The sequence below is a fragment of the Lontra canadensis genome, unplaced genomic scaffold (genome assembly GCF_010015895.1).
Source record: "Lontra canadensis isolate GAN:19392208 unplaced genomic scaffold, GSC_riverotter_1.0 scaffold30, whole genome shotgun sequence".
Lineage (NCBI taxonomy): Eukaryota > Metazoa > Chordata > Mammalia > Carnivora > Mustelidae > Lontra > Lontra canadensis.
The window spans coordinates 18,346,271-18,374,071 of NW_022631024.1; the positions used below are offsets into that span (position 1 = coordinate 18,346,271).

The 27,801-nt window shown below is 58.3% G+C and overlaps 1 protein-coding gene across 2 annotated transcripts in view; it reads left to right on the forward strand.

The window, feature by feature from the left end:
• The first annotated feature begins 1,280 nt into the window (after positions 1–1,280).
• Positions 1,281–27,801, forward strand: part of NACC2 (NACC family member 2) — a 60,334-nt gene continuing 33,813 nt past the window's right edge. For both annotated transcript variants that reach the window (XM_032866216.1, XM_032866218.1), the window contains exon 1: positions 1,281–1,387. The gene's annotated coding sequence lies outside the window, so the exon portion shown is untranslated. The remainder of the gene's footprint in view (positions 1,388–27,801) is intronic.

Here is a 27,801-nt window from a genome sequence, read left to right on the forward strand (position 1 = left end):
TCTCCCTCACCTTGCACCTCTGGAACCACGTGACCACATGCCAACCACATGACTGTGTCTCTAGTGGGTAGAGAGAGGCCCCCTGGACACGTCAGACTGCCCCATGGGGCTGAAAGGGGCAGTAGGCTGCACTGGCCTGGAGGTGAGGAAACCAGAACCCTGTTTGGGTCTGAGTGGTGATCTGGGGATGTCATACTCATCCTGCCAAAGGGCAGGGGAAGGCAAGAGTAAGCTGGTGGGAGGATGTTTTCTGCGCAGACCCGCAAGTTGGGGCTGGTGGTCTATGATCAGGGTGAAGGACCCAGCTTGGGGTTGGGGACAGAAGTACTTGGACCAGCTTCTGACCATTGTCCTATGAATGACCTTGGCTAACTAGCAGGGCTTTAGCCCTAGCCTCTGACTCCCAAGGGGTCTAGAACATTCTCTGGGAAGGCGAGTGGACACCTTGTTCTCCACGCTAATCCCCTCCTCCCGACCCCATGCTCAAGATCACTGTTCTGGTACCTCCCTCTTTTCCCACCAGGACCCTTGTGGGAGGGAGGGATCCACGCTGCCTCTGGCCCGGGAGGACCACTGTGGCCAGTCCTGACCCCAGCCCCCAGATTAGGATGGGGGCGACTGAGAAGGGGGCGTTCGTGGGTCCATTCCGATGTGCGGCCTGTTTCACTCAGAGGCGCAGCTCTGTCCATAGGAGCGAACCTCGGACAAACCTGGAGCCGCAGGGCTGGGAAGGGAGGGGCGGACGGCTGGGAACGCATCCCAGTAGTCGCCAGTGTGCCCGGATCACGCCAGGCCTGAAAGCAGCCCCCGCCAAGTTCCCCGCGCGAGCAGGAAGCCCCGGTGCCCGGCGTCGGGTTCGCCCAGCGGCGCTCCTGCATCCCCGCGGTCCTGGCACGCGCTCCCGCCGGCGCCGCCTCGCGGGGGCCTTTCGGTGCAGGCTCGGCCGCCGCGGGGAGGGGGCGCTGCGGGGCCCGGGACCCCCACGGCTGCGCGGGTCCGTGCGGGGGTCGGAGGGCGGGGTGGGGGAGGGCGTGGGTCCGGCGCGGGGCGGGACGCTGGGGGCGGGGGACGGAGGGTGGCGCGGAGGGGCCGAGGACCCCCCCTCCGCCCCGCCCCTCGCCCCGGGCCGCCCCGCGACCCCTCCCCCCTCGGGCACCTCCCCCCGCGCGTCGCGGCTCCCACCTGGCGGCGGGGCGCGCACCCCGGGGCGGCGAGTGCGCGCGCGCGGCCGGCGCGCTGTCCCTTTAAACAGCCCGCGGCGCCTCCCCGCGCCCCGCCCGCCGCGGTGCGGCCGGTGCTGGGCGAGGCCGGAGAAAGTCCATGTGAGCCGGAGCGCGGGGACGAGACTTCCTGCCGCCGCAGGCCGGACCGGGCCGGGCGCCCGCAGGTACGCCCAACTTGGCGCCGCCGGCCGGGCCCCGCCGCCGCACTTCCCGCAAACTCCGCGGCGCGCCCGGCCGCCTCCTGCCGCAGTGCCCGCCGGCTGCCCGCAGCCCAAGTTCGCGCGCGCGCCCGCCCGCCCGCCGGCCCGGGGAGGCGGCGGGGCCAGGCCTGGGGAGGCGCCGACCCGCCCGCGCCCGCCCCGAGCGGGGCTGCGAGCGGGGCCCCGGGCGCCTCCCGGCCCCCTCCGGGCCGGCGGCCGCGGATCCCCGCTCGGGACGCCCGGCCCCCGCCCGAGTGCGCCGCCCCGGCCCGGCCCTCCCGAGCGCCGAGGCCCGGGGCCAGGGTCCGAGAACGGCCGCCCGGCTGCGCATCCGCCGGGCCGGCGCCTCTCCCTCCCGGTCCCGGGGTGGGAGGGGGACCTGGCTTGGGCGTCCCTGCCCCCTCCCCCCGTCCCTCCCTCGTGCGGACCCCGGCCCGGGGAGAACCTGGGGGCCGGCTGCCCCGGGAGGGGGCTCGCACCTGTCATCCTCGGCTCTGGCCCTGCGGAGCTGAGGTCTTGGTGCTCAAGCCCCTTATCCGCGGACCTCAGAGGTGACCTCTGAGGCCGCTGCCCGTGCCCACGCCCATGACCCAGGGGGACGACCCAGGTTCTTTCGAAGACTGCCGCGTTGGGGGGGGTGTGTGTTCGGGGGTGTCATGAGGTCAGAGGTCACCTCCCGGACCCTCTTCGGGGCCTCTCAGAAGTTTGGTGTTGGGGCTGGTGATTGCCAACTCTCTCCTGCCGCCCTTTAATTAAACTGTGGACTTGCAGGTGGTAGGTGTCCTGGGGCTGGCCTTACAGGCCTTCCGCCCTGCACCCGCCCTCCTCCGCCTCCCTCTCCCGGGCCTCCAACTCCGAGATGATGCGGGCCATAGGCAGTTGGGCTCCTCCTCTCTAGCGGTAATTCTTGGGGCTCCCGGAGCACTCAGCTGTGTGTCCCCTGGTGGGCGTGTTCTAGCTGAGCCTATTCTCTGTAGGGAGAGTTGAGGGGGGCAGTGGGCCCTGGAGGCCGGGGTCCTGCTTGCCCCCAGTGTGCTGGCCTTGGAGGAAAGCTGCTCGTTCTCTGCAGTCTGCAAGCTGGGCCCCTCCCCAGGCAGAGGGGGCAGAGACCCAGGCCCACCCCCCCCACCCCCGTTCCTGCATCCTGCACCCACAGGCCGGGGGCCCACCCTCCCTCCTGGTCTTCTCTCTCCACCCCTACCCCTTCCTCCAACTCCCCCTCCTCTGGAGCCCCTGAGCACCGTCCCCTCCCCCTCCAATGTGCCCAGAAGACGGCAGCAGGGGCTCTCCGCACTGACTCGCTTAAGTCTCCTGAGGAAGCCGGAGACACGGCCTCTGTCACTGGCTCTGTTTTACAGGTGAGGAACCAGCTTGGCAGGCAGCAGCCAGGCAGAGGGTCAGGCAGCAGGCGCTGCCTCCCGCCTCCTGAAGAGCCACCTTGTGGCTTCTCCTGTGGCCCCCTGTGGTGCCTGTCCCTCCCAGGAGGTCCTTTGGCATTTCGGTAGGGTCATTCCACTGTTGGGTGGCACCTTGGTTGGAGCCGGAGCCAAGGAAACAGGAGGAGGAGACCAGACACTCGGTGTGGGGCCCCTGCTCTCTCTGTGAGCCTGCTGGGAGGAGCACACGACACCAGGTATCACTTGTCACCTCGCCCAGAGGTCTGAGCTCAGTAGCCACACCCAGGGCAGAGGCGGTGCTGACCAGAAGCCGGCTCTGCCCACCCCCTCCTGCAGCCCTGCAGAGGCGCCCCCACTCCGGCACCCCCCGGGCTGCACGAGGCTGTCTCTGGGTTCTTTCCCTGGTTTCCAGCTCAATCCCAAGCACGCGTGCCTCACGGGCCGGGGTGTCGACACAGGCTGGGTGGGCATCTGCAGCCAGGGTTCCTCGTGAACCTTGGCCTCAGGGTCCCACCTGCCTGCCTTGCGTCCTGGGCTACGGTGGGCCTCATACCCACCGGGGTCAGGAGATGAAAATTGTGGCCTTGACCTTTTCCAGAACCTTCCCAAGGCTCCACCCCACACCACTGCCTCTGAGGCCTGTGCTTCCTGGAATGCAGAGCAGGGGGTGGGTGGGGAGGGTCAGCCCCAGGCCTCCAGTTGCAGGCCCCAGCACTGGCCATCCAAGGGAGAAGTCTCCATGTCCCGAGGCCTCACTCCAGGGTGCCCCGAGCTGCCTGGTCCGCAACAGCCTCCCCCCCCCCCCCCGCAGCACGGGCCCCTTCCACCTCGGCGTCCCCTACCTGGGCTCTCCCTGCACTCTGTTGCCCGGAGTGGGGGGGCTCTAGGGGGTGGAAGCGGCCCCCCAGGCTGGGGGCAGCTGTGGTCAGAGTCTGTTGAAGCGTAGCCCAAAGGCACGAGGTGGCTCTTCAGGAGGTGGGAGGCAGCGCCCACTGCCTGACCCTCTACCTGGCTGCTGCGTGCCACGCTGGCTCCGCACCTGTGAAACAGAGCCAGTGACAGAGGCCTCGTCTCCCGGTGGTGTCCTCGGGAGACTGAAGTGACAGTCAGTGCCAAGAGCCCCGCTGCCCTTCTCTGGGCACCTTGGGTGGGGGTTGGGCTCTGGAGGAGAGAAGGGGGTTGGAAGGGGTAGGGGTGGAGAGGGAAGACCTGGGAGAGACCCACACTGCCCCAGGCCACACCAGGTCACGGCCCTTCACCCGGGAACACGGCACGTTGACCCCTGAGCGCTGGGCATGCTGGGGAGGTGTGGCGGAGGCTAGGTTCCGGGGACGCCACGAGCTGCCTTTCCGTTCTGGGTAGCGTCAGCCACTTGGTTTCTGCCTGAGGCTGGTCCTCCAGGGGCTCTGTGATGCGCTGCTGCTGGGGGTGGGGGGGGTCCCAGGGCAGGGGCAGGCGCGGCTGGTCTGAGCTGCTGCTGGGAGCGGCGCCAGCTCTCGGCTGCCCCGCTTTGGGAGCTAGTGAGGTCCGGTCGGGGCTGGGGTCTGCCTGGGGCTGGGGAGTACCTCGGGGCTGTTGAGGGCGGGCTGGGTGGGGCCTCTTGCCTGCCCCAGCCTGCAGGTGTCCTGGGCCCTCCCGGAGCCGCTCTCCCAGCACCGTGCTACACGGCTGCCCGGCCTGCTCCCCGCCAGCCCCCCAGTCTTCCCCGAGATGAACAGTCGGGCTCTCGGGTGCTTCTGCAGCTCAGCTTGGGGCTACAGCCCCTTGTCTGTTCGGGTCTGCACCTCAATTCAGGGGTGTGTGGGCCCCACCCTGGGACCTGCGGGCGAGGCCTGTGTGGCTGCGGGCCGCTGCGGGTGTGCCCGAAAGGTCTTGCTCCTCCGCCGGGGACCTGGGCTCCAGGGACCACGCTTGCAGGCCGGGGAGGGCAGCGAGCCCCGCTGTCCTCAGGGCAGGGCAGGGGTCCTGGCGATCTGGACTTCTCCTAGTGAACGCTTGCTCTCACCAGGCCTGGCTCTCCGGCTCTTCTGCTGGCCAGGGCTCCCTCCTCGCGTCTCCTGGGGCTGCTGCCTGCCGGGAGCTGTGCTTCCTCCGCCGTGACCTCTGGCCTTTGTGCTTGCGAGTTCAGGTTTTGGAAGTGGGGCCTTGGATGAGGATCTGGCGGGCTGTGGGTGGACACAGAGGGGTCTGGAAGTGGTCATAGACGTCTGGGACGTGAACTTCGGAGTGAGGCTCGCTGGTGGCCGCCATGGTGGTTAGCGTCTTCAGAGTGGGGCAGTGTCCTTGAGGACAAGGGCAGCGGGAGCACATCTGAGTGGGAGAAGGAATGGAGGGGGGTCTGACCATGACCCTGGGCTCTCCAGGCCCCTCCCCAGCCCTCTACCACGCGTGCCGGCTGGCCCTGGATCCAGGCAATGAGGCTGTGAGGCCTGACACAGAGCGGCAGGGGCTCTCCCAGGTCACATCCCGCCCGGAGCTATGTGACCTTGGATGCTAAGCGCACCCTCTCTCTGCCCCACCCTGGCCTGTGTGTTTCTCTGTGAAGTCGTAGGTTCCTTGTTTGCTTGCCGGCTGAAGGTGAGCGCCGGCCTCGCGCCTCTGCAGGTCGGGCCCAGCCTGGAGGCCCCGTCGTCAGGGTTCCCCTCCCTGGAAGTGGGCTGGAGCCAGGGAGGGGCACATGTCCCTTTAAGGGGAGGCTGCTTCTCCTTGGCTCTGGGGAGGACGCAGGCATACTTTCCTCCAAGGCCTTGTTCTCTGTCCCAGGGGGAGGAGAGGCTGGCCCCGGGTCTCTGAAGGAATCTGCCCCCTCCCCCTCGGCCTGGGGCCCTGGCATCCAGGAGGGCACATGGCCATGGATGGGCCCCGCCCAGCGCCTGCTTGTGTGCCGGGGAAGCAGGCAGGTCGGGGGCGGGACCGCAGGGGCCTGAAAGTGCCCATATATAGTCACTGGGTTTGAGCAGAGTGCCGCTCTGAGCTGTGTCCCAGGCCCAGCCCCCTGCCCGACTCCCAGGTCCCCCGGAGGGAGGCCTTGCCTGGGGGTGGGGTGGGCTGGGGGGTGTTGCTGAGAGGTGGTGGATTTGGGGTGACACCATCGTGCAGAGCAGCGGTGCTCTGTGAGTGTTTGTTGATTGCAAATAAAAATCTCCCAAGCACTCCACAGTCAGGACCAGGTGCATCTTTAGGAACTGTCTTTGGGAGTTGGAGCTAGCACTCTGTGACTGCCACACCCAGGAGAGCTGCCCGGGCTCCTCGCCTGTGGGTTTTGGGGGTGGGATGCCCCAGCTTGGGCCCCACAAAACCCTTGTGTTATGGGGATGCCCCTAGACACCGCTCTCCACACCCCCAGCACCAGGCCTGCGCACTCTGATGGCTGCGTGCTGTGGATGTCGTGTCCCTCCTGGTCGGCTGGACGCTGATGGGAGCCTGGGCTGTGGGGTGGCCCTGTGCCTGTGGCCCGGGAGCAAGAGGACGTTGCCCTGGGTGTTTCTGGCCTCCAGGCCTTCCTGGGGCTCTCCAGCCTGGCTTCCAGCTTCTGCCCCTGCTGTCTCCTTTCTTTGCCCCGTCCCTGTCCCTGTGCCAGGAAGGGAGAAGTCCCGCATTCCTGACTTTTGTGCTGTTAAAATATCACAATGTTAACATAGTTCTGCTCATTTAATTTAGTTTCCATTGCGGTGCCGAGTGCCTCTGAAATTGAACATCCCGATACTTTTGTCGTGTCAGCCGTTTTTTCTTCCCTTTTTTTGGGTATAAAACCATTAGAGAGGCAAGATTAAAAAGATACATTACAATTAAAATGTTAATGAAATCTGCATCATACAACTTTTGGAGCCCTTTAGGCATTAATCTTGCCTCTGTCATGTCCATTAACTTCAGCTAAGCTTGTTCCACACTGACCCCTGCTGAGAGATTTGTGCTATAATTGGATTTTTTTTTTTAATAAAAAGGAAAAAAAGGCTTTTAAGAAAATAAAGGTTGAGTGGTGGCTCTGGCTCCTAAGTGAAGGGACGGGGGAGCAGGGAGTACGCAGCCTCCCCCTGGAGGGCTCCCCCTCTGAGCAGGGTGGGGACCCCTGTCCCCCCAGCCCCAGCGTCCCCGCGGCTGTCCCAGGGTCCCTCGAACCATCCACTCGGTGGGGGGTGGGTCCCTGGGACAGGACGGCATCCCCGGGGTGTTGGACAAGCTTCTACTGGGTTGTGGGTGTGCAACAGTCAAGGCTAAGCTCACCTGCCTGGGGAGAGGTGCAGAGCCCAGATGCTGGGTGCGGGGGGGGACGGGGGCATCGCCAGCCGGGCACTTGGTGGGATGAGGAAGGGCCGCGGGCACCAAAGCCTGGGGTTTTCTCAGGATTGTGCATCCCCGGAAGGCTGGCCTCCTGGGCACTGGGGTCTCCAGCAGGAGGCTGGGGCTCGGGCCTGTGGGAAAGGGGAGCCTCTCTGGCCTCCTGTCAGGGCAGTTGGGATCCCTGTGAATGTGGGTGAACGTGGGTGGTAGGTGCCCCCACGGAGTTCTCTGTGCGGACTCGCCTTGGGCGGGGGCGGTGCCACAGCTGGGCAGGGTGCCCCGGCCTGGGTGAGGCTAGGGTCTGGGGTGGCCAGTGACCAGTGGCCTCTGGGTCCAGCCGGCGGGGCGGGCTTTCCCGGACCCCAGTGCTGCAGTCACAGCCGTCACCGGGAAGCTGGTCAGGTGGTTGGCAGTGGGGCTGCTATAGACAGATTTCATGTCTGTGTGTTTTTGCAACACCTTTCTATAAAGGGAAACATAATTTAAAATATGATTACTTAGTGTTGTAACAGCCGCCTCAGCGCTCCACGCTATGCCGAGATCATTATCAGAGGCTGATATTAACTTGCAAAGAATATTATGCAAATTGCCTGCTGGCTCCTCTGGGAAGCCTGCTCCCGGGATGGGCGTGGGGCACCGGCCAGTGCCTCCAGGGGGACGCTGAGGGACACCAGGAGCAGGGGCAGCCCGGACCTGGTAGAGGCTTCAAGGGGCATCGTGATGTTTGCTGAGCGCTCATAGTCTCTGTGCTGGGACCTGCCCTTTCCAGAGGTCCCTGGGATCCATGCTGACAGCCCCGTGGTGTGGTTCTCTGTGACCGGGTCTGGGAGGAGCTGGACCTGGGGGTTCACGAGCCCCAAGCAGTTGTCATTCCCTGAGGGAGGGACTGAGGTCACAGACACCACCCCCCCACCCCGCCCCAGGTGCTGAGGCCGACTTAGCACCCTGGCCCAGCCCCCGGGTGGGGGCGGGGCGCAGTTTAACGGCTTCACAGTTTCCTTCCAAGTTCCCTCTCCCCGTGTCTGGAAGAAATCAGACAGAGCAAGTTTGGGGAAAAACACCCCTGACCTCATGGGGCAGACAATGTCCACCTGGAACTGGAAGCCTGGTGGTGCCCCACAGCCTCAGGTTCCCCGTGCTTCCTGTGAGCATGGTCACAAGTGGGCAAGGTCAGGAAGGCAGGGACCTGGCCGGGGGTGTGTCAGCCCCCCCCCCCCACAGTGTGGACGGGAGGCTCGCTCTCCCCGGGGTCATACGGCCAGGAAGAGGACTGGATTGGAAGCCGCTAGGGCTGGATGGGACCAGGACCGTACCCAGGATCCCGCCAGGGCTGTACCCGGGCTATGCCCCACCAGTAGCCGCTTTCTGCAGAGTCTGGGCATGTCATCTTGGGGTTTCTGAACCCCGTTCCTCACTGTGCTGCTGTGGGACCCTAGGTAAACACGGTGGCCTCCCTGGGCCTCAGGTTCCCCACATGTAAAATGGGGGAAGGGCTTTGAAGAGACGCAGACGTGAGGCACATCCCCCTTTCTGGCTGCCGGGATGGTGATGGTCGGGGCAAGTTGAGGCTCTGACTGGAGGGCCGGGCCATCCCCGGCCCGCTGTTGCCCCCACTGACTTGGCAGTTGCTTCTCTCTTTCCTGCAGAGATCCTCCCCCTCACCCCCCCCCCATTTTGTGACTGCTGCTCTGAGGGGTTCCCTTGGGTCCTGTGGGCTCCAGGAGGGGAGTGATGTTTGTGTGTGGGGGGGAGTCAGGCGGGCAGGGAGGGTGGGTGTGGCCCCAGCAACAGCTGACCCTACCCCTGGTGGCTTACAGCAACATGAGTTTGTTCTTGCCACCGTTCTGGAGGCCAGAGCCCAAAGTCGAGTGGGCCCGGCTGGTTCCTTCTGGAGGCTCAGGGCAGAATCTTGGCCTCTCCCAGCTCCTGCTGGTGCTGGCGGGCCTCGGCCTCCCTTGGCTTGTAGCCCCATCCCTGCTGTCTCTGCCTCGACGGTCACACGGCTGTCTTTCCTCTGTGTGTCTGTGTTCAAATGTCCCTCTTCTGATGAGGACACCGGTCATGGGGGCCGGGCCCGCCCTAAGTGCACGACAGCCTCGTCTCCGTCCTTAACTGATCACGTCCACAAAGATCCTGTCTCCAGGTAACATCCTGCTCTGAGGCCCCGGGTGGACGTGAGTCTGGGAGATGCCGTCAGCCCAGTGTGTATGGGGCGGGAGGTGGTCACAGAAATCCTCCCATGCTTGGCGGCCAAGGGTGGGCTTGCTGAGATAGGCCGTTTGGTTCTGCCCTGTGCTTGCCTGGGAAGGTGTGGCCATCCAGACACACAGTGGCCACTGCTCTGACAAGTAGCGGACGGTGGGGCCGAAGGGCCAGTATCGTTGGGATGTCCAGAAGGACCTTTGTTTTCGGGACTGGAGCCGGGGTCGAGGGCAGGAAATGGGGCCGTGGGCGGAGGAAGTTTCCTGAGACAGTGTCTGGTTATGTAAGTTTCGGGACGGGAGGCAGAATTTGTGTTAATTGTTGTAACCTAGTTTAGTTGGCCAGTCCCTGTCACGTGAAGGGCCAGGAAAGGCGTGTCGGTCACAGAGGAGTCCTTAGGGCTGGGCCTGGCTGTGTGCTGGCTCCCAAATGCAGCACAGACTGGGGCCACTGGGGCCCTCTGGCCCATCCTCCACCCCCCCAGAAGAAAAATGAGCTCCTGAAGTGAGGGGGAGGTAATCCAGGAGAGGAGGCGGGTCCCCAGAACGGGCTGGGGCAGTGGGGTGTGGGAGCAAGAGCTGGTGCTGTCCTTGGGGTCCACACCAGGCTGGACCTCGAGGGGCCCCCCAACTCCTGGGCCCAGGACTACAGGAAGCCGGCGGCTGGCTCTGGAGAGATGAGATGCGAGACTGGGGGCCTTCCTTGGTGGAGGAGCAGGGTCCCCGTCTCTCCCCGCACCTCTCCAAGCCACGCAGACCCACCTGGGCCAGGCTGGGCTGCAGAGTGAGGCCCCCGGGTCGTGGGGGGCTGCCCAGTGGTTTTGCTCTCGGTCTCTTGTCAGATTCTTAGTAACTCAGGAAAATGGAAAGGAAAACAACTCCTGGAATGATTTGAGAGTAAGTTGCCCTGAGTGGTCACCGCGTGCTGTGTGCGCAGTTCCCGGTGGAATCTGAGCGCGCCAGCCCGGGTCGCCCCTCGCAGCTGGGGCGGCGCCGTGGGCCCGCGGTCCAAGCACAGGCCAGGGCTGCCTTCAACGTTGTAATTCAGAAAAATTCTAGTTGCTTCTGTATAAATTTTGTCATTTTAACCAGTTTTAAGTGCACAGTCCAGGGGCGTCAGGCCACTCACACTGTTGTGTGCCGTCCCTCTGTCCGTCCCCTCCGTCCGTCCCCAGACCGTGGTGCTCTGCCCAGACTGGACTGCGTCCCGGTACGCACGGGCCCCCTTTCCCAGCCCCCGCCCCTCCCCCAGTCCGCAGCCCCAGCGCCTGCTCTCCGCCTCTTGAGTCTTTTTCTTCCCGCTCTCCCTGTGTTGCGGGAAACACAACATCGCGTCTGCTATCTTGACCGTTTTTGAAGTTTTGTGGTTCAGGGGTGCCAAGTGACCGGCCACCGGCCACCGGCCACCTCTGGGACTTGTCCTCGGACAAGTAGGAAACTGGTCCCCGTGAGACAGCAGCCCCCTCCCCGTGTCTGTGGGTCCCACGGTCCCAGAGGCTCACGGGGGCCGATCCTGCGGCGTTTGTCTCTCTGCGTCTGGCTGCTCTCACGGAGCGCCGTGTCCTCCTTCATGGAGCACCGCATGGGCTCCCACCTTCTAGGGCTGAGCCACGTTCCACGCCGTGGACAGACTACGTCTGCTTGCCCATTGCTCTGTCGATGGACACTTGGCTCATTTCCACATCTGGGCTTACCGAAGAATGCTGCTCTGAGCGTGGGTGTGCTATGACGTGTCTGAGCCTTCCTGTGTCTCTTAGGCTCCCTCAGTCTGGAACCTTCCGTGCTCTTTCTTGGCTCTGGAATCCAGGCCAGTTTTACGGAATGCCTCCCAGCCTGGCTTTGTCAGAGGCTAATGTGCTGTAGCTGGCGGGCTCCCGGTAGTGCATCTCAGGTGGGGAGGCTGTGGTGCGTGACTGTCCCCCAGGCCTCATGTCACTGGGGGACACTCTGCTACGTGTGTTTCCACGGGTGGAGGGCAGTGGGTGCCCTCCACCCGTGGGCTCACGCCGCACCCCTCTATCCTGCCTCTGGCCACGCTCCTCTGTGTGTCCCCAACTCCTTTTCAGGACCCCCTCGAGCCGGTGAGACCTCCTTTTGACTGGACTGACCATGTCTGCAGAGACCGTGGCTTCAGTAAGATCACATCGTGAGCCGGCAGTGCAGGGGCGAAGGCCCTGTTCCCACCACCTCGCTCTCTCCTGCCCCTCGTCTCAGAACAGCAGATTCGGCCCCTGACCCCTGAGCAGGGGGATGTCCCTCCGTCCCTGGTTGTGCCTCTGAACTTCCTCCTGGCCTCTTTTCTGCTGGATGTTGGGGAGGGTGGTCTCCATCTCTGGAGCAGAGGAGGGCCCGCAGGGTTTCCAGCCTGGGATCGGGCCAGCACATGTGGAGTCCTGCTCTGGAGTGGGGCCGCCGAGTCTGGTGACCGTCGTGTCTGCCCAGCTCAGACGGAGGAGGAGGTCCTGTAGCCGGAAGACAGGGCCATTCCTCCTGCTCAAGATTTGATGGGATTGAGGCGGTCAGCACGAAGTCCTAGTCCTGAAGGGGGCCATACACGAAGGTGAAGTTAGCAAAATAAAATTAGCTACTCTTGGAAGACATGTTTCTCTTTGAGAAGAAGGAAGGAAGCCAGCACCCAGAGCTTGAGGATGGCCAGCAGGACTGCTGGGCTGCCAGCCAGCCCCATGGGGGGCGTTAAGCCGGGGGCACAGGACAGGGGGCTGGGGCTCTGCATGGCCCGCTGGCCGCCGAGGGGCACTGTGTACCGTGGACCTGTCCCTAGGGCTCCAGGAGGCCCAGGTCTTCCCACTGATGGCCCCAGGGGTCATGGTGTTCTCAGGAAGGTGCTGCCCGGGGCAGGCTGGTGCCTCTCCCTGACTCTGGGTGCTGTGCTCTGGGCTTTATAGGCAAGGGCGCCCCAGGCTGGGGTGCACGTGGGTCAGCCTCCCCTGGGGTCAGGCTGCTGTCTCCAGTGAGGCATTGGGAGGAGACAGGAGCCCTGGTGTCCAAGAGGTCCAGCCACCAGCTTAGGGCTGCAGGCCGAGGCTTGGGATGGCCCTGCTGGATGCTCCCCTTGTCTCGGACACCTGTGGCTGTTTTAGGAGCCCCCCCCCTCCCAACAGAGGGGCTGGACAGTCATGGCTTTACTTTGGAGTTGGCCAAGAGCTGCTGGCTGGGGGTCTCTGGAGAGCATCTGATACTCCCTTCATTTTGTGGAAGGGACAAAGAGCTGAGCAGGGGATGGTGATGACCGTCCCCACTGATGGTTTTCTTGGGGTCTCAGGGTGCTGCTTCAGGGGGGCTGGGGTGGTTGCCAGCTGCCCGCCCAGCCCTGCCCCCGTCCTGGATCTGCCTGGTTACATGGGCAGGTCCTCTAGCCAGGCAGGCAGGATGAACGGGGGGCTGCTTCCAGGGTCAAGATGGCCCCACCGGGGACCCTTAGGAAGGGGTGGGTGTCCTGGTCTGGGTGGGGTGGTGCGGTGGCGGCTGAGGCCATGGCCACAAGGTGGGGCCGCCCCTCTGCTAGCCGGCGGTATTCCTGGTTTCCGTTAGTCCTCCTTGTTTCTTAACTGCGCTTTCGTAACAGTTATAACCGAACAGAGCCACGGGGCGGGCTCGTTCGAGCCCCAGCAGCTGTGATTACATTACAGCCGCTGATTTCCAAGAAACCCCACGAGGGAATTCGTTCAAGCCCGCCATGTAGGCGGGCGCCCTGCACGTCTGAGCTGCCAGGCCTCGAGATGCCGCCCCTGTCCTCTGGACTGCCACCGAGCAGGGACACTGCAGGGACAGAGGCCCCCGCCAGCTCCTGGTGGCGACCATGTCGGCAGGTTCTCGGCTAACACACAGGCTGACCCCGTCTAGCCTCTGCTCGGAGCCCCTGCCGGGGAGCTGGCTGGCCTGGGGCTCCGGCCACCTCTCTCCCTCTGCGTTTCCAGTGGCTTAGGGGCCTGGAAGTTCCCCAGGTGGGCGTCTAGGTCCTGAGTTTGGTTCGGTGTCCGCCCTTGGGGACTCTTTCCCAGGTTCCTTGTCCTGGAATAGATGAATACACGTGGCCACGTCATGTCTTTTCCCCCGAGACTGTTGGAGATCCTTGACCTTGGGCTGTGGTGGTATAGGTCAGCCCCTTCTTCTGTTTGTTGGAGCAGCCACCCATGGGGTGAGCCATCCCTGGGAGGGGCTGTCCAAAGCCATCCCCACACACACTGGCTCCTGCTCACGCCACTGGGCCTGGGCTGGGGGCTGCTCATGGTGGAGGGGAGACCAGTGGGTTTTCCTGGTGCCAGCCTGGGGCCCAGAAACGCTGTCCTTGCGGCGATCAACAGCACAGCGGCGCGGTTACTCACTTGTTCTTGAAGGTATAAAGTCAGCTTTACACTCGTGCTGGAAATGGGGTGTGTTCACCTGTCACTGATGTCCCGGCCAGTCTGGGAGGCCGTGGTGCCCGCCCGCCACGTGGGGTAGGTGCTTTACTGAGTCTTGTGGAGGTCCATCTCGGGTCCGGGTGGCTGTGCTCTCCCCGAGCTCCTTCTGCCTGGGAAATCAGAGGGCCCCGCCTGTGTCTGGAGAGGAGACCCGCCACCTGGTCTACTCTCTGCCCCCCTAGAGTAAGGTAAGTGAAAGCCCAACACAGTTTCCTTTGTCGGCTGCATTCTGCACAACCTGGGTGGGGGTGGTCTGTACGTTTGCCGTAGAGTTGATGACAGTTTAAGAGCCCAGTGCGGTGGGCTGACTCAGGGAGGGCCGAGCACGCAGCTTTCCCCGGACAGAGCCCCCCAGGGCGGCAGGGGAAGGGAGGGCCCCATGGCCGCGAATGGGACTCTACTGTGCGCGGACCCAGCCTCTGCCTTCATCCCAGAGGCCACGTTGCTTCCCCCCTTTCTTGCTTGAGGGCCAGCTGAGGCAGGAGGGGCAGGCCAGGTGTCCCTTGTCCAGGCTGTACCTTGACGGGTCACAGGCTGAGAGCCAGGGATCCGGGCCCACCGGAGGGTGTCCTGGGCAGCCCAGGGTCTGCAGGCTCTGCCCCACGGGAGCCGAGCCGGTGTGAGGTGTCCCCTACGAGAAGCCAGATGGCCACACTGGTAGCTGGTCCCATGGTGGAGCTGGCTGGCTGGCCTGGCCCCGTGTCCCCACAGGCTCCTTGTGGCCCTTGGCCCTCACTGTGGCTCCCCATGGTTCCTTGTGGTTGGTCTCATCCGGGAGGAATGCCCAGACATTCAAGTGGGTGGTTTTCAGGTTCTCTGCCCTAAACTGATAGAGTGTGCACTTTGTTTTAAAAAGCCATGATTGAAGTCAAATTAACATATTTACCTTCAGTGCTCCCAGGGGAACCGTTAGGGATCGGGGAGGTGCGGCAGCGGCGGGCACAGTGACGGTGGCTGGCGGTGGTGGCGCCGGCTCTCCCGGCTTCAGGGACAGATGCGGGTCCCGTGCTGGCCCCTGGCCTCCCCACGGCGTCACGGCGTCTCCTGGGCACCCTGCTCCTGGAGGAGGTGGAGACGGACTGCGCCCTGGCCCCCCCACCACCTTGGCCCCCCATGCCTGGGCCCTTGTCCCAGTTGCTCTCTGGCACTGGGGTGGGTCCCTCTGGCCCATATGGCCTTGGTGGCTTGTGGCCCAGGAGCACTTAGTCCTGGAGTCCTGCCGGGACCAGGAGGCCTGATGTCTGCTCTCGAGATGCAGGTCAGGTTCCCGGGCCAGCGAGCCCGTCTCTTCCCAGCTCAGACCCTCGGTTTCCCAGTCTGTAAGAGGAGGACGGGGTGTCGTTCTGGAGCTTAGTTAGAAAACCCAGCAGGACCTGGACATTGCGGCCACAGGCAGTAAGACGGGGATCATTGAGCCCCTGCCCCGTAGGTCAGCTTTCCCGGGGGACGTGGAGTTCTGGGGTCTTGGGAGTTTGGCTGAGGGGGTGGCCATCCTGGGGAGCCCCCCGCGGCTGCGGTGCAGGGTGGGGGTGTGGGGGTGCAGCCTCTGCCCCCCCCAAGAGTAATTTTTTAAAACGCGTGCATGGATTGCTGAGATAACTTGCAGAAATGTTCTTCGCAGAAGCGGGAATGCAGTGACATCACGTACCCGACTTCCTGCCCTGAAAGGCACGGTGTAGGACGTGGAGTGCTCCGCGGCTGTCCCCCATCCCCATCCTTCAGTGCTCAGGCTGCGGCGGTCACCTCCTCTGTTAGGCGCGCCTGGCCGTACGACGTACTGGAACGGTCACGGATCCCGAGTGCAGACTCGGATCCGTTCCCTGGCAGCTGACACGCCGCTGGGTGTGCGGGGCGGGGGAGGGGAGGGTCCGGGTCAGCGCGCCCTCCCGGGCCCTTGTCCCCACAGCCCGCCTGCCGGCCTGCCGAACTCCTGGCACCTGGATGGGTTTGCTGGTGTCGCGTCTCCAGTGAGGGCGTGGGGTACGGCTCCCTTTGCTCTGTGCCCTGGCCGTCACCGCGTCCCCGTGGGCACCTGTTGTCCTGGACGTGCTTTCTGGACAGGTATCCCTTGGGGACTCCCCCGTCTTCAGCAGCTGATTTGTTGTGGGCTCTGGGGTTGGTCCTGCTTGGGGGTCATGGCAGGCAGCCTCTTCCTGGGGCATGGGGGGTACAGGTAGGTGCCCCCCCAGGCCTTGCTCTGTCTCCCCGGTGACTAACCCTCCCCTGCCTTCTGCTTGGTGCCTTTGGATGTCCCCCCTGGTGTCTGGTCTTGGCTCGCTCCCCCCTTTCTGCTAGACCGGCTTGTGGAGTTCTTGAGATGTTCTGATCGCAAGTCCTTGGCTTTACAGGTCCGGCACGCGTCTCCTCCTCCTCGTCAGTCCTGTCTCCATGCCAGTCTTTCAAATTCTCGATTTCTGTACAAAGCGGTTCACCAGCCTCTTCCTTAATGGCTGGAGCTGTGTGTCCTGCTCGGGACCTTTTTACCAAAAGCCACATTTTTCTTCTGTGCCTGACGTTTGACTCTCGCACCTTTCACACGGAAGTTTGACGGATTATTAGTTAAAAAATTTTAATGGTGAAATAGACATGACATAAAATTTATCATTTTAAGTATTTCTAAGTGCACAGTCCGGGGGCGTCAGCCCGTTCACACCGTTGCGCACCCTCCCTCCATCCATCCCCAGAACGTGGTCGTCTGCCCACGCTGGACTCTGTCCTGTTAGACATTGACCCCCGCCCCTGCCCGGTGTCTGTGGGTCCGACTCCTCCGGGACCTCCTGGGAGTCGATCCTTTGGGATCGGTCCCTCTCTGCCGGGTGGACCTCGCTGGGGACCACGTCCTCCTCGTTCATCTGCGGTGTAGCCGATGTCAGGATTTCCTTCCTTTTTAAGCCTGAATTATGTTCCGTGGTATGGACGGGAAAACTGGTTCAAAGAGCATTTGAGGAACTGAGTATTTATAGTCACTGAAGAAAGAATGCTGGGGTCCGGCTGTTCGGTTAGTTACGAAATTGCTTAATGTCCCCAAGGACAAGAAAGCCAGAGCCTTCAGGGTTCTCTTTGCTCCTGGACAGAAACCATCATTTGTGTCTCTTTCGGACACAAGTCTAAGAGCCGACACCACATGGTCTGGGGCGTAACAAATGTCAGACAGCAGGTCAGGCAGTGGATCTGAACTGATCTCTGTGTGAGACGGTCCTGGGTGGGCCTGCGGACCCTTCCCCCTGTTGCACGGGGAGGGCACACAGTTAACCCTCTGCTGTCTTTCCGAGCTTCGGAAAGTTGTTCTTAGCAGGATGCTTTTGTGCTCTTGAAAGATCTCCAAATACAGTTTTATTGATTTATTTTTTAAACTTTAAAAAATTTTATTTATTTATTTATTTGACAGAGATCACAAGTAGGCAGAGAGGCAGGCAAAGAGAGGAAGCAGGCTCCCTGCTGAGCAGAGAGCCCGATGCATGCGCGGCTTGATCCCAGGACCCTGAGACCATGACCTGAGCGGAAGGCAGAGGCTTAACCCACTGAGCCGCCCAGGCGCCTCCAAGTACAGTTTCAAAAGGCGTGTTTGGCTGTGTTCCGTCGGATCGATTGCATGGGGCGGCAGGGGCCACCGATGGGTACAGCTGGCAGCCCCAAGGCCCTGGTGCCGGGCAGCCTGCAAGCCCCAGCAGCCTCGATGACAGCAGGGGACCCTTGTGCTCTCCTTGCTCTCCCCCGCAGAGCCCGGGAGCCCGTTGGTGTTCCGGAGACCCGCCTGGGCCTCGCAGTCAGCCCGCGCAGTCGCCTGCTGCAGCTCATCAGGTGCGAGGGGGGCAGCCTCTGCAGGGGCACTGCACGTGGCTCGGGAAAGGGCGAGCGGCCCTGGAAACGGGGAGCAGCCCGGGAAGGGCACTGGCTTCTGAGTCGTGAGACTGGGGAGAAGGCACGCGCGCAGGGCACCGCGTTCCCTTGGGAATGTCCCCACACCGTGTACAGAAGAGGGGCTCGGGGCTGGCCTCCGCAGGGAGGGAGGGCTTTCAAGCCCAGGATTTCAGGACCAACACTCAGGTTCTGCGTCACCCTCCCCGTGGTCGGTGTAGGTGGTGGTCTGCAGCCTGTGTCCCCGTGGACAGAGAGGCGGCTGGACGCCGGGTCCCCTTCCTGGAGGCGGCCATGTGGCACACCTGCTCGCGGGTCACCCGCTCCTGGCCAGTGACTTCCGGGGAGCAGAAGCCCCCGCCGATGAGCACGCAGGGCCGGTTCCTCTCCCGGGGACCCCGCAGCGCCAGCGGGACGGACGGGAAGGCCTGCACGTGGCTGCGGTGTGACGGCTCCCTCCCCAGAGGCAGGCCACAGGTGGCAGTGAGGAGAGGCCCGGCCGGAGCTCCTAGAGGGCCACGCGGGAGGACTGTGCTCCGGTGTCCAGCGCTCGCCGGCCCAGGCTCAGCCCGGGAGCGAGCTGGCTCCGGGGCAGCTGGGGAGGTGGCGGGGAGGCTCAGGCGCAGCAGGAGCACCCGTGAGCCCTGGACCACACGTGGCTGACAGAGGCTCATGGGAACTACAGAAGAGGGTCTGGGGGTCACGTCGGGGGAGGTCCAGCTGTGGTCACTTTAGGCCCTGATTCGGAGGAGACGAAATCCGTGTCGTCAGGGGAGACCCACACTCTACAGAGCAGGACAGCGCCTGGCTCTGGCCGGGTGCCTGTGGATAGAATAATTCTAACTGATCTTAGAAATGACGAGCGCCTTTGTAAGGAAACTTCGCTGCTTTGGGAGAGAAGAACTTTATTCATTTATTTATTTATTTTTAAAAGTGTGCGTGTATTTTTTTTAAAGATTGTATTTATTTGTCAGAGAGAGAGAGAGAGGGAGTGCACAAGCAGGCAGAGAGGCAGGCAGAGGCAGGCGGGGGTGGGGGAAGTGGGCTCCCTGCTGAGCAAGGAGCCTGATGTGGGGTTCAATCCCAGGACCCTGAGATCATGACCCTAACTGAAGGCAGATGCTTAATGACTGAGCCACCCGGGCTCCCTGAGAGAGAAGAACTTTAAGTTAAAAAAAAAACAGTTAAGATCTCTCCACAAGGGGCGGGGGTGGGGGGAAGGGGAGACACACCTGGGTGGCTCAGTGGGTTGAGCCTCTACCTGCAGCCCAGGTCACGATCTCAGGGTCCTGGGATTGAGCTCCTCATGGGGCTCTCTGCTCAGTGGGGAGCCTGCTTCCCCCCACACCCCTGCCTGCCTCTCTGCCTGCTTGTGATCTCTCCCTGTCAAATAAATAAATAAAATTTTTTGGGGAAAAAAAAAGATCTCAACGTGGTCCACGCAGAACAGCCAGCACTGCTCGGAGGCTCTGCCGTGGGGGCTGCAGGTGAGACGAGCTCGGTGGCGGCGGCCTGCTGGGGGAGGGCGCAGTCGGTGCAGCCCCGGGGCCAGGCTCGCGGAAGCGCGATGCTGGGCAGCCCAGGACTCCCAGCACCTTAGAAAAAATTCTGTTCTGTAATAACCCACCAGAACAGAGCAAACTTGCCAAAATTTTAATATTCTGTGCCTTCTTTTCAGTTACTACTGACAGGCATCAGGAAGCAAGGGAAAGAAAGATCTCTTCCAGCAGACCTCTCCAGTTCCCCGTTTATCTGTTTGAAGTGTTTTGTCCTCTGTCCCTTTCACACTCTGGAACAAGCAGACGTTTGACGTAAGATGACATGCCTCTTCTCCCCCCCCATAACAGAAGCACCCCCCCTCAGTGTCCTTGCATCCGTAGACCCGCGTCTGGGCCGATCGTGTCCCATGCTCTGACACTTTCAGACTCGGTGACTACCTTCTCTCTGGCAAAGGGGCTGTGGTGAGCAGTGGACCTGCCCATCGTGCACCGTGTCCCAGCACCAGGCAAAGCCAGAGCACGCCCCCCGGGAGCCCCTCCAGCGTGCGAGCACGCACGTACACACACCCACCCACCCACCCACCCACCGTCGTCCCAGTGCCTTTCACACCTCATCAGAGTGGCGGGGTATGAGCCCATCGCACCCGTGGTGAGTGAGGTTGGCTGAAGCACCTGCTTTCTGGTCGCCGTCTCGGTCGTGCGGAGCTGGCTGGACACGGCTGGACGGTATGGATGACTGGTGCTCTGGCGTGTGGAAGGGAGCAATGACTCTGGAATCCTATTTTATGCTGACACCCCAAAAACCAACACAGTCGCTCTTTTTTTTTTTTAAACTTTGTGTTTTGAGATGTTCCTAGATTCATGTGTCGTTGCAAATGGTCAGAACAGAGAAACAAGGACGTTGTGTAACCCTATATGGGAATGTTATTTGATCACAAAAAAGGAATGGGTGAATTTTACAGTATATGGATCAATCTGGCCGAGTGCACTGTCCCCAGGAGACGTGTGGGGTCCCTCCAGCCCCGGTCCCGTTAGCCTCTGGCGGCGACCACCGCGGCCTCTCCGGTCAGCCATCCGTCTTCCATCCTCACCGGCATTTGGTGGTTTGGTTGTGTCTCTCGTGGAGGCATTCATTTGCGTTTCCGGTTGGCTGTGAAACCTTCTGCGTGCTTGTCTGCTGTCTGTATGTCCCGTGCTCTGAAATGTCTCCATGTCTTCGGCCGATGTTTAGTCGGACTGTGTTTTCCTGTCGAGATGTGTAGCCTGTGTACTAACCCTTGGTCGCGTATGAGCCCGTGCCAGGTCTTTTCATCTTCCTAACGGTCTTTGGCTGAGCAAAAGTTTAAAATTTTGATAAAGTCAAGTTTATGAGTTTTTGCTTAGGGAAGCACACTGTGTCTAGCCCTAGATTCTGGAGTTCTTCCCCTGTCCCTTTTTCTCATTTTCAATCACATGCAGATCTCAGTCCATTTTGGATTAATTTCGTACACGGCGTGAAGTCAAGGTTCGTTTCGTTTGCCTCTGGGTGTGCACTTGGCCCCGCACCATTTGCTGAAAAGACTGGCTGTCCCTCGCTGACTTCGCTTTTGCATCTTTGTCAAGGGTTCGTTGGGCTTCTTCGTGGGTCTTCAGGGTTCTCTCTTCTGTTCCCTGATCTGTCTCTGTCTCGCACTGTCTTCGTTAGCTGTAACTGTCTGGTAAGCCCTGAAATCAGGCAGCCTGGTTCCTCCCACTGAACTCTTCTTAGAAATTGTCTTAGGTCTCTTGGGGGCCCTTGTGGGGGCTCAGTTGGTTAAGTGTGTGACTTCAGCTCAGGGCATGATCATGGGGTCCTGGGATCGAGTCCTGCATCGGGCTCCCTGCTCAGTGGGGAGCCTGCTTCTCCCTCTCTCTCTGTCCCTACACCTCCCCCTGCTTGTGCTTGTTCTCTCTCATATAAATAAAATCTTTTAAAAAATTCTTAGTTATTTTAGTTCCTTTGCCTTTTCAGATACATTTTAGGTTAATCTTGTCTGTTTCTATGAAAAAACGTGCTGGAGGTTTGGTGGATCTCATTAAACCTGTATTATCAATCTGGGGAGAACTCTTTGGGGGAGAATCTTTCTGTCCATGAATATGGTATGTCTGTCCGTTTACTAGGATGTAGGTTTCTTTCATCATCATTTTGAGGTTTTTGGCATATGAGTCCTGTACATCTTTTGTTTTTATTTACATGTCGTGTTTTTAAAAAACTCTACTCCCTACATGGGGCTGGAACTTAGAACCCTGAGATCAAGTGTCATATGTTCTACCGATAGAGCCAGCCAGGCACCCATTACATGTAGATTTTTTTGAATGATCATAGGTTAATATTGTATTTTTAATTTTTGGTAATTAATAGTATATAGAAATTGTTTATGTTTTATCTTGTAACCTTGATGAAGCCACTTACTAGTTTTAGGAGTTTTTTTGATGGACTCCCTGGGATTTTCTATGTAGACAATCCAGCCATCAGCAAATAGGGACAGCTTTATTTCTTCCTCTCCAATCTGTGTGTATTTTCTTGCCATATTGTGCTGTGTTAGGAGTAGTGAGGGCAGATGTCCTTGCCATTTTCCCCAACTTAAGGAGAAAGCACCAACTGTAGGATTTTTGTAGATGCTCTTCTGTTAAGTTGAGGAAGTTCTCTGAGAGTTTTTATCATGGGTGGATGTTGAATATTGTCAAATACTTCTTCTTCATTGAACGGTATGTTCATGTGATAGTGCGTTACATTGACTGATTTTAGAATATTGAATCAGCCTTGCATCCATCCCTGGAATAAATCCCACTTGGTCATGGTATATAACTTTTGAAATGTATTACTGAATTCTATTTGTTCATATTTCGTTAAGGATTTTGTATCTATATCATGAGGGACATTGGTTTGCTATTTTCTGTCTTTGTGACATCTTTGTTTGGTCTTGGTATCAGGGTAATACTCATTTCCTAAATGCATTGGGAAGTGTTCCTTCCTTCCTTTTCTGTTTTTTGGAAAAGATTGTGTACAAGTAGTGTTAATTTGTCTTTTGATGTTTGGTGGAATTCCCCAGGGAAACCGTCTGGCCATAGGGACTTCTTTTTTTGACAATTTTTAAAATTACAGATTCATTTTCTTTAATAGTTAGAAGGCTATTCAAATGTTGTGTTCCATGTTAGGTGAATTGTGGTAGGTTTTTATTCCCTTAGGAACGGGTTATTTAATTTATGGTTTTGGGTTTATGTGTGTGAAATTGTCATTATTCTTTTTACGTTGTGGGGTCTGTAGTGATTTCCCGTTTCATTCCTGATACTGGTAATTAATCTGTCTTCTTTCTCTCTTTTTCTTTGTTGGTCATGCGGGAGGTTTGTCAATTTCATTGACCTTTTAAAAGAACCGACTCCTTGTTTCATTGATTTTTTTTTTTCTATTTTCAGTTTTGTTGATTTCTCTCTCATTATCTCCTCGGAGTTTATTTTGCTTATTTTTCTAGGTTCTTGAGGAGAGAGCTTAGATTATTGATTTGAAATTTTCCCTTTTTTCTACTGCAAGCAGAAGTGCTATACATTTTCCTTTCCTCTCTGAATTGGTGTTCCACACATTCTGGTATGTCCTATTTCCTCTTCAGTTGACCTCTTGAGACTTCCTCTGACGTGGGTGACTTTGAGGCACATGTGTTGCTGCTTCCAGATGTCTGGAGATTTCCTTAACGTTTCTGCTAATGCATTTCTTTTTCTTTTTTTTCTTTTTTTAAGATTTTATTTATTTATTTTACTGACAGAGATCACAAGTAGGCAAAGAGGGAGGCGGGGAGGGGGGAGCAGGCTCCCCGCCGAGCAGAGCTCCCGATGTGGGGCTTTATCCCAGGACCTGAGATCGTGACCTGAGCCAAAGGCAGAGGCTTTAACCCACTGAGCCACCCAGGCGCTCCAGCCCTGTTTTGTTTTAAAGATTTTACTTACTTGGCTGTGCACCAGCAGGGGGAGTGGTAGAAGGAGAAGCAGGCTCCCCGCCAAGCAGATGCGGGACTCGATCCCAGGACCCTGGGGTCATGACCCGAACTGAAGGCAGATGCTTAACTGACAGGCATCCCCACTGACCTGTTTTATGTCTATAAGTTGACTGTTTGGGACATTTCATATAGATGGAACCATACAATAATGTGGTCTTGCGTGGCTGGCTTTTTGTACTTAGTGCGATGTTTTCGGGGTTCGTGTCGCAGCATGGGTCACTACTTCATTCCTCTTTATGGATGAATAATACTCCATCGTGTGGCTGTGCCGCATCGAGAGTTTATCCACTCATTGGTTGGTGGACCTTTGGGCTCTTTCCACTTTCTGGTGATTGTGAGTAACACTGCTATTCATATACCGGTTTTTGCATGGAGGTTTGTTGTAATTTCTCTCGGTCATACCTAGAAGTGGGGCTGGGTACAGCATGCGGCAGCTCCAGGCTTCACCTTCTGAGGAGCTTCCAGATTGTTCTCCAAATACGGCTGCACCCATTTACGTTCCTTTCACATCCTCACCAACACCGTTCATGCATCTTTCTGACGATAACCATTCAGCTGAGTGTGAAGGGCTCCCTCATTATGGTTTTAATTTTCATTTCCCTGATGGCTCGTGATGTGGAGCATCACGTGTGTTGGACGTTTGTGTATCTTCTTTGAGAAATGTTACCGATGCTTGGCCCATTTTTAAATTGGGTTATTTGTTGTTTTATTGAGTTGTCGGGGTTCTTCCTATAGTGTAGATACACGTTTCTTATCAAAGTACGATTCCAGATATCCCCTCCCATTCTTTGTCTTTTCACTTTCTTGATGGCATCTTTGGATACACAAAAGTTTTTAAACTTAATGAAGTCAAGTTTATCTGGTTTTCTTGTGTTGTTTGTGCTTCTGGGCTCATATCTCAGAATTTGTTGCCTGACCCAGGGTTACAGATATTTACCCTGCGTGTTCTCTCAAGAGCCGTATAGTTTTGGCTCTTACATTTAGATCTTTGATTTGTTCTAAGTTAATGTTTGTATATGGTGTGAGGTGAGGATCCAACTTCATTTTTTTTTTTAATTTTTTATTTGACAGAGAAAGAGAAAGCACAAACAGGGGGAGCAGCAGGGAGAGGGAGAGGGAGAAGCAGGCTCCCCGCTGAGCAGGGAGCCAGACACGGGGCTCGATCCCAAGACCCTGGGACCATGACCCTAGCTGAAGGCAGACACCCAACTGACTGAGCCACCCAGGCGCCCCTCCGACTTCATTCTTTTACATGTGGATGTCCAGTTTTCCCAGGACCGTATTTTGAAAAGATTATTCTTTTCTTATCAAATGGTCCCCTTGACCCCCTTGTTGTCGGATTCTGGACACTCCCTTTCACTCCACTGATCTGTGGGTGCGTCCTCATGTTGGTACCACACTGTTTGGATTACGGTAGCTTCATAGTAAGTTTTGAAATTGAGAGGTGTGAGTGCTCCAACTTTGTTCTTTTTGAATAATGTTTTGGCTGTTCTGGATTCCTTTTATTTCCATATGAATTTTAAGATTGGTTTGTTAATTTCTGTGATGATATCCACCGGGATTTTGATGAGGATCACACTGAATCTGTGGGTCGTTTTGGGAGGCACTGCTACCTAACAGATGTCAGCTCTTCCAGTCCATGGGGTGTCTTCTCATTTATTTAGATTTTCAGTTTCTTTTGACAGAATTCTGCAGTTTTCAAAGTGTAAGTTTTTACACTACTTCTGTTAAATTTATTCCCAAGCATTTTATGTTTTTTGATCTTATAAGTGGGATTATTTACTAAATTCGTGTTCAGATTGTTCGTAGCATGTAGACCTCGTTTTGAGTTTTGTGTACTGATCTTCTGCCTTGTAACCTTGCTGGATTCGTTTATTAGCCCTGGTACTTTTTGGTTGGTTCCTTAGAATCCTCTGTGTTACAAGATCATGTCCTCTACAAATAGAGATAGTTTTACTTTTTTCTTTCAAACTGTTTTTATTTCATGTCATGCCCAGTGGCCTCTGCTAGACCCTGCCCTCCAGCATTGACCTCCTTGTGTTCCGCTGCACCCTCGCAGAAGCAGCCATTCTTCTGATGAGTGTGTCGGTTGTGGGTTTTCCCGTATGTGCTGCCTTCAGGTTGACCGAGTCTCCCCGATTCCTGCTCTGCCGAGTGTCTTTGTGTTGCTTATGAGCTGCGTGTCTGTGGATGGCAGATGTTCGAAGGACCTGACAGACCTGAGATCCTCACTCCAGGACCCCATCTTCCCGGAGCTGGAGGTCTCACGCGGTGTTGATTCCAGTTTTTACATCAGTTTGAATTATTTAATAGAGTTGACAATAAGTTTTCTATTTCTTTGTGGTCTTGAGCACAGTGGTAAAGTGATGCTAGCTTCTCTGGTTGGTCAAACAAGGAGTTTGGAAATAAGGAGAAATAAGGACTTTGGGAAATTCAGATTAGCTACTTTCCTCATGAGAAAACACATCCAGATCTTGACAACAAAATGCGTGCTAGATTTTTGAGTCAAAGAAAAGACATCAGTGCCCTCCACCCCTACTACCTCAAGTTATCAGAGCGGTCTGATTTGTTAAGGATTGTGGAAATGTGGCATTTTATAGGGAAATTACTTTTCGAACTGGTTGTTTCTCTGAAAAGGGTTCCCTCCCCCTTAAATGCTAGCTCATTTACAACATTTGAGGTTCCTTTTCTTTATGTTCGGCGAATTCTAAAGGTTTTAGATTTATAAAATTGTTTACTATCTACTAACGTGGGAGGAAGATACAGCTCTTTCTTTAAGAGACTCTGTAAGTCATGAACACCCATCAGAGTTAGGAAGAATTCCACCCCGATGTGAGCAGGGGCTCATCTCGGGTCTAGACGCAGAGAACCTGCAGTGTTAACCACGGGTCAGAAGTAAACACGGAGAGCAGCTCACCTTTCCTTGTCGAACAAGAGAGGTTTCTCACTGCCGTGGACCTGAGCTGTGGCCTTGATTGATGAGCAGACACGATGGACAGCATGGATGAGACCCCTCGTCCACCCCGCACAGTCTCATCGTGCTCAGACCAGAAAGCCAGACCTCAGGCACCTCTGCCTCCACCCGCTCACTGGTTCACAGCTCTGAGGGTGCCTCTGGACAGGGCGGCCCGGATTAGCCTCAGTCCTGGTGACCGCTCCTCCCTGGTCCTTGCCCTGGAGAAGGGATGTGACTTGAACCCCAAGGTACACAGGATTCAGGTGGGCAGACCCACTAGGCCAACAACCAGAGATGAAATGGTCTTGGAGGAAGAAAGACACTGCAGAAGCACAAAGATAGCTTGGGCCCCCTCTGGGAGATGGGGGGCTCAGTGCTGTCCCCGCAGGCCAGGCCACCGGTGGCTGTGTTTTTGTTTTTTTGTTTTTTTTAAAGATTTTATTTATTTATTTATTTGACAGACCAAGATCACAAGTAGGCAGAGAGGCAGGCGGGGTGGGGGGAGCAGGCTTCCCACTAAGCAGGGAGCCCGATGTGGGGCTCAATCCCAGGACCCCGGGATCATGACCCCAGGATCATGACCTGAGCGGAAGGCAGAGGCTTAACCCACTGAGCCACCCTGGTGCCCCCGGTGGCTGTGTTTTATAAGGTATGAACAAGAGCCCGGGGCTGGTACAGCTTTGTGGAGATGTGTTGCCCCTGGGGGAGGGGCTGGCGGGGCCGGAGGCTGCCTGGGAGGGCGGGCACTGGGTGAGCAGGTGGTCTCCTTGCCCCACTAGACTAGTGTCCTGCAGAGCAAAACCCGTCGTCCTTGGGGCTGTCTTTTCCTGTAGGGAGAGAGCTTTGCGTCTTTCCTGGACAGAAACGAACGTGCTGGTGTGTAACTTGACGGAGCCTAGCTGGACAGAGAGTTGGAGGGTGTCCTCCCAGACGGTGGTCGTCTTGGAGCCGTCTTGGGGGAGGCCCTGCTTCCCTGTGATGGTGAGGGGACATCTGCTTTACCTCCAAGTGTTTGGTCATTCTCGGAACAGCGTACCAACCATCCGGACTTGATGCTTATCTCCCTTCCCCTGCTGGACTGCCTGCTCGGAGCCTCATGGCCCTTTCCAACCTGGTGCCTCGGATGTCTCGATGGGGTGACCCGCTGGCTCCAGGTGCCACAGGGGCCTTGGGCTGGCAGAGGGCAGCGTGTCCCCACCCTCCACCATTCCCCGTCCTGCCTTTCTTGGGTCCTTCCTCTGCAATCTCGGAGCTTACCTGGGTCTAGCTGCTTCTGCGGGGCTGAATTCCCAGCTGACCCCTCAGTGGATGGGGCCCCCCAGGGAGAAGGCCAGACCTGGGAAGCCTCTTGTCCTGCGGGATCAGGCCAAGCCTCGTCGTGGAGTGGGTGCCCACTGTGGGTTCGAGGGGCTGGAGGCGGCCCATGACCCAGGCCAGTGTTGCTGGGATAGCAGGAGCCCTCACCTCATCTGTTCTTCCCCTGCCAGGCAGTGCGTTGGTGGCTGCGGCCTCCCTGACCTCTGTGGGATTCTAGGGCCGCTCCCCAGCCCCTGAGTGGGGTCGCCTCCATACTAGAATGTGGTACCGGTGGGCCTTGTCCCGACTCTGTGACAATCTAGGATGAGTAGCGTGATCTGAGGTACGGGGGTGTTACATGCACACACACACCTGTCCCCACCTCCTCCGCTCCCCTTCCGCCTGTGCAGAGCCCCCCCCCCCCACTGCCAGGCTCTCGGGCAGCATTCGGGTCTG